Genomic DNA, 6,652 nt, shown 5'->3' on the forward strand with positions numbered 1-6,652 from the left:
CAGATTTCTATTGGAAGAAAACACCATCTAGGACTTTTACAGCTAGAGAGAAGAAGTCAATGCTTGGCTTAAAATTTCAAAAGACAGAATGACTCGCTTGTTAGGGGCTAATACAGCAGGTTGAATCAGTAGGTTGAAGTTGAAGCTCATTTACCATTCCAAAAATCCTAGGGCCTTTAAGAATGATGCTAAATCTCTCAAAATGGAGGTAAAACCACTTCCGGGTCACCCCCAGCCCAACTCCAGCCATTGCAGCAGCCAGGGGAAGGAGGGCCATGATCCGAATGAACCAGAACAGTTGAGAAAACTGTTGATTGGTGGTCTAAGCTGTGAAACTACAGATTTAAGAGAACATTTTGAGAAATGGGACACACTGACAGATTGTGTGGTAATGAGAGACCCCCAAACCAAATGTACCAGGGGCTTTCATTTTCTGACTTATTCTTGTGTTGAAGAGGTGGATGCAGCAATGTGTGCTCGACCACACAAGGTTGATGGGCGTTTAGTGGAACCAAAGAGAGCTGTTTCTACAGAGGATTCTGTAAAGCCTGGTCTCTAACAGTGAAGAAAATTTTTTTTGGTGGTATTAAAGAAGATACAGAAGAATATAATTTGAGAGACTGTTTTGAAAAGTATGGCAAGATTGAAACCATAGAAGTTATGGAAAATAGGCAGAATGGAAAAAAGAGAAGATTTGCTTTTGTAACTTTTAATGATCATGATACAGCTGATAAAATTGTTGTTCAGAAATATCACACTAATAATGGGCATAATTGTGAAGTGGAAAAGGCCCTTTCTAAACAAGAGATGCAGTCTGCTGGGTCACAGAGAGGTCGTGGACATGGATCTGGCAATTTTATGGGTTGTGGAGGAAACTTTGGAGGTGGTGGAAACTTTGGTGGAAGAGGAGGCTATGGCAGTGGAGGTGGTGGCAGCAGAGGTAGTTATGGAGGAGGTGATGGCGGATATAATGGACTTGGAGGTGATGGTGGCAACTACAGCGGTGGTCCTGGTTATAGTAGTAGAGGGGGCTGTGGTGGTGGTAGACTAGGATATGAAAACCAAGGTGGTGGATATGGTGGCGGTGGTGGAGGATATGATGGTCACAGTGAAGGAGGAAATTTTGGCGGCGGTAACTATAGTGATGGTGGGAACTATAATGATTTTGGAAATTATAGTGGACAACAACAATCAAATTATGGACCCATGAAAGAGGGCAGTTTTGGTGGAAGAAGCTTGGGCAGTCCCTACGGTGGTGGGACTGGTGTTGGAAGTGGTGGATATGGTAGCAGAAGGTTCTAAAAACAGCAGGAAAGGGCTACAGTTCTTAGCAAGAGAGAGAGTGAGGAGTTGTCAGGAAAGCTGCAGGTTACTTTGAGACAGTTGTCCCAAGTGCATTAGAGGAACTTAAAAATCTGCCACAGAAGGAACGATGATCCACAGTCAGAAAACTTACTGCAGCTTAAACAGGAAACCCTTCTTGTTCAGGACTGTCATAGCCACAGTTTGCACAAAGTGCAGCTATTGATTAACGCAATGTAGTGTCAATTAGATGTACATTCCTGAGGTCTTTTATCTGTTGTAGCTTTGTCTTTGTCTTTTTCTTTTCATTACATCAGGTATATTGCCATGTAAATTGTGGTAGTGGTACCAGGAATAAAAAGGAATTTTTAACTTTTCAATATTTGTGTAGTTCAGTTTTTCTACATTTTAGTACAGAAACTTTAACAAAATGCAGTTTTGAAGTTGTTTCCTTGTGCGTTAACAAGAAGATCATTGTTAATTATTATTTTGTATGAATGTTGCTAAAGTAAACTGTAAAGAACACCTGCTGACTTTCAGTTTAAGGGGAATCTATTCTCCCCATTTCCAAACCACGATATGAATGGGTGCTGACATGTGGAGAGAATAGATATCTGTGTGTTTGCAATGTATGTTTTAGATAAATAGGATTGGGTATTTAAATTAGCATTTGTGAATTTAATAGCATTAAGATTACCTTCAAATGAAAAAAATCTCAAAATTTCTATTTGGTTTTTGTGTATTTTCTTTTAAAATGTAATTATATGACTTTAGTGTGTTAGACTTGCTGAGTCCTAGCTGTGTTTAGAACATCTCCATTCTACATTTACCTTGGTCAAATTTGAACTGCTGCCATAGGTTTTGGGTGTAAAGAATGTTTACCACCCTCCATTTAAATTCTGAAAAGGGATAATGGATGTTTTCCCTCTCCTGTATTAGAAACCATTCTTAAAATCTTTTCAAAATATAGAACCATTAAGCCTGCTATATCTGAGCAAATTAGTGGGTACCTTTTTTTCTTTTAGAAAGCACAAGATGTCCATACATCTTGAGTTATTTTCCTTGGTTTAAATTTTTTACAAGTTCTCGGAGCAAGAGAATAAAAATCATGCATTATTAAACTCCTAATTGGCTGACATTCTTTCCTGTTGGTACCCTATACATTCTGCTGGATGAAACCAAGGATAGTTCACGTATAATTGTCCAAAATAACCTAACTGCAGCAGAAATGTAGCCCAGTTGCTTAGTACAAGCTTCTTACTTCCTACAGACCTGAATTCAAATTTGGATAATCAGAGTTCTTAAATTCCCAAAGAACATACTGTTACTTATTGTGTATATTTCAACATAAATCATGTTGTTACCAATTTGTTTGGAAGGCCCTAGTTGAGAAGAGTTTTAGATAATAAGGTTTTGATATGTATATATCAATGTCTACTGTGTTCGGCGCCAGCTAGTGCTTACAATTTCATTCGAGCCCTGAGTATGTGCCCTGCTGTTAATTCTTTCTTTGGCAGTTGAATGTTGAATTCAAGATTCTTATTTTTGTTTTAAGAAGTACCAAGCAAAATAAGCAATAAAAAGGGGAATGAGGCATGCTAGTGTTTGAATATGCTCTCTTGTTGCTCTAATTCTGTGCCTCTGTGCATTAATATTTGGATGCATGCAATGCCAGCGTGGAAATTGGTCTTCACACATAGTGCAGTTTTCCAGAAACACTCATAAACCAATAAATGTAACAGACATTACATTTGTTAATGGGCATATATGTGAAAAGCAGTGTAGAAAATAGGCTAATACTAGAAAATGGTTAAGTCCTTAATAACTTCCAGTGTGGTTACATAATGGACACTGTCAGTGTTCATAACTTAAACCTGAGTACCTGGTCAAAATAATGCTTGGGAAACATTTTATTAAAATTGAGTTAAATTGTCTCAAGTTCTTTTATTCATATAAATAAAGTTTATTAATAAAGTTTATTAATAAAAATAGTTTTATTTAAAATAAAATAAAGTTTATTAATAAAATTTATTAATAAATTCATATAAAGTTTATTTTAAAAGAATGATGCTAAATCTACTCTTCCTATGCTCTATAAATGAAATAACAAAGCCTAGATGACAGCACATCTGTTTACAGCATGGTTTACTGAATATTTTAAGCCCAATTTTGAGATCTATTACTCAGGAAAAAAAAAATCCTTTCAAAATATCCCTGTTTGTTGACAATGTGCCCAGTCACCCAAGAGTTCTTATGGAGATATACAAGAAGATTAATGTTGTTTTTACATCTGCTAACACAATATCCATTCTGCAGGCCATGGTTCAAGGAGTAATTTCAACTTTCAAGTCTTAATATTTAAGAAATACTTTTTGTAAGGCTGTAGCTGCCATTGATAGTGATTCCTCTGATGGATCTTAGAAAAGTAAATTGAAAACCTTCTGTAAAGAATTCACCATTCTAAGTACGATTAAGAACATTCCTGATTCCTGAAAGGACAAAATATCAACATTAACAGTATTTTGGAAGAAGGTGATTCCAACCTTTATGGATGATTTTGAGGTTCAAGACTTCTGTGGAGGAAGTCACTGCAGATATGGTGGAAAAAGCCAGAGAACTATATAGAAGGGGAGTCTGGAAATATGATTGAATTGCTGTACTTTCATGATAAAACTTCAAGAGATGAGGAGTTGCTTCTTATGGATGAGCAAAGAAAGTGGTTCCCCGAGATGGAATCTACTCCTGGTGAAGATTCTGTTAACATTGTTGAAATGACAACAAATGATTTAGAATATTTCATAAATTTAGTTGATAAAGCAGGGGCAGGGTTTGAGAGGACTGACTCTAATTATGAAAGAAATTCTATTGTGGGTTAAATGTTATCAAACTGCATCGCATGCTACAGAGAAATCTTTCATCAAAGAAGAGTCAATCAATGCAGCAAACTTTAGTATTGTCTTATTTTCAGAAATTGCACAGCTGCCCCAACCTTCATCAACCACCACCCTGATCAGTCAGTAGCCATCTACAATGAGGCAAGACCCTCCACCAGCAAAAAGATTACCACGTGCTGAAGGCTAAGATGCTAGTATTTTTTAGCAATGAAGTATTTTTCTCATTAAGAAATATACATTATTTATTCAGATATAATACAATTGTACACTTAATAGACTATACTGTAGTGTAAACATAACTTTTATATGCACTGAGAAGCCAAAAAATCATGTTACTTCCTTTACTGTGATATTCTCTTTATTGTAGTGGTCTGGAACTGAACTTGCAATATCTCTGAAGTGTGCCTGTATATATCACTTTTTTCTCAGAGCTAGACAAGTTAACTATATATTTTATTTGAAATAACAAGCAATAATATCAATGGAAACAATAAAAAATAACAATGGGGAAGGGAGGCTAGCCCCACCAGATATGAAAACATATCATAAAGCCTTCAGTATAAGCATACAAATTGGTAGATAGATCAATAGAAAAATAAATTAAAATCCAAAAGTATACAACACTGAATATGGAAGTTTAGAATGTTATAAAGGCAGCATCTCAAATCAGTAGGGAACAAATGGACTATCTAATGGACATCTGGTTAGTTATGTATAAAAATATAAAACTGGAGTCATTTCTTACACTAAATGCCAGAATTAATTCCAAATGAATCTAAATGTTAAATAAATGAATAAGTACACTACATAAGAATTAGTAGAAAGTATGGGTTACTCTTTTATTACCTGGAATTGGAGAAAACTTCTTTGACTTAAAAGCCAGATGTGATAAAGGAAAAGGGATACATTTGGTCACACATAACAAAGAAACTTTTGCATTGAAAAATAACATAAGCGAAATCAAAAGACAAACATAAATTTTTGTGGAGGTTTCTGGGGAAAGATTTGCAATGTAAATCATTTGTAAAGTCTTAATATCTCTAATAGGGAACTGTTAGAAAAGAATATGAAGATACCTGTAGAAAAATGGGCAAATGATACAGTTCACAAAAAAAGAAAACTAAATGTCTCAAACATATGGACAAAATTCCAAATATTTAACAACATGCTCTGTGGTGAGGCTATGGAAAGCCAGACACCCTTATATCTTGCTGTTGGAAATGTAAAGTAGTACAATCCCCAAGGAGGGGAATTCGGACAATATCTAGAAAAATTACATATACTTTTACACATTGACTCAGCAATCCCACTTATAAGAATCCTACCAAAGATACACTAGCAAAGAAGTAAAATGATGTAAGTAAGCATAAGGACATTTATTGCAGCACTTTTGTAATAGCAAAAGACTAGAAACAACTCAATGCCCATCAATAGGCTACTGCTTGAATAAACTATGGTACATGAACAAAATGGTAGGATGCTGCCATAAGAAGAAGTGAGAAAGCTCTCAGTACTGTTATACAGCATTACTCTCAGCTGGGGATCATTTTGCCGTAGGGTTTTCTCCAAAATATATTGTTAAGTGAAAAAAAGCAAGGGCAGGACGGTGTGTATGCACATGTATAAGGCTTGTGCCTTTTATCCGAGAAAGAAAAAAAATACAAATACTTAACATTTGTACATATGCCCACTTACATGAATATATTTTGATTAAATGGAAGGATACTCAAATATAACAAGATGATCACCTGTAGAGCAGTGTTTCTAAATCTCTTTTTTATCATCTTCCTGAAGGAGACATTGAAGTGTTTAAATTCTCTCTAATGACAGAAATTAAACACTAAGAAACAAGATTCTGTTAGGTAATTTTGAGATTTGGAGGGCCACAAACCATTATGACTACTAAAATTTTTTCACAAAACACCCAAACAAATTTTTACCCTCTTGGGAAGAATATCACCTCCACTGAGGGTGCATACTCTAAGAAAAGGGAGGGAATAGAGTGGAGGGGGCAGAGATGGAAGTGAGACTTCTGCTACGGTCTGAATGTGTCCCTCCAAATCAGAGAAGCTGTCTTAGTTTATTTATGCTGCTATAACAAAATACCTGAGACTGGGTAATTTATAAATAATAGAAATTTATTTCTTACAGTTTGGGAGGCAGGGAAGTTCACGATCAAGGTGCCAGCAGGTTCAGTGTCTGGTGAGGGCTCCTCTTCGCTTCAAAGATGGCACCCTGTTGCTACATCCTCTTGAGGACATCAACGCTGTGTCTTTACATAGCCCCACCCTTAATATTATTACACTGGTAATTAAGTTTCATTATATGAATTTGAAACAATCTCTCTCTCACCAAAGGTATATATCCTAAGAATAAAAATAACTGCAAGGAAATCCTAAACTACATTCAATAATAATATTGTTAGTAATAATAATATTATTATTTTGAAACTTATA

At 35.6% G+C, this 6,652-nt stretch overlaps 1 pseudogene; it reads left to right on the plus strand.

Annotated features, from left to right (window-relative positions):
• The first annotated feature begins 202 nt into the window (after window positions 1–202).
• LOC100439932 (heterogeneous nuclear ribonucleoprotein A3-like) lies at window positions 203–1,585 on the plus strand (annotated as a pseudogene).
• The last annotated feature ends 5,067 nt before the right edge of the window (window positions 1,586–6,652 follow it).

The sequence above is a fragment of the Pongo abelii genome, chromosome 3 (assembly GCF_028885655.2).
Source record: "Pongo abelii isolate AG06213 chromosome 3, NHGRI_mPonAbe1-v2.0_pri, whole genome shotgun sequence".
Lineage (NCBI taxonomy): Eukaryota > Metazoa > Chordata > Mammalia > Primates > Hominidae > Pongo > Pongo abelii.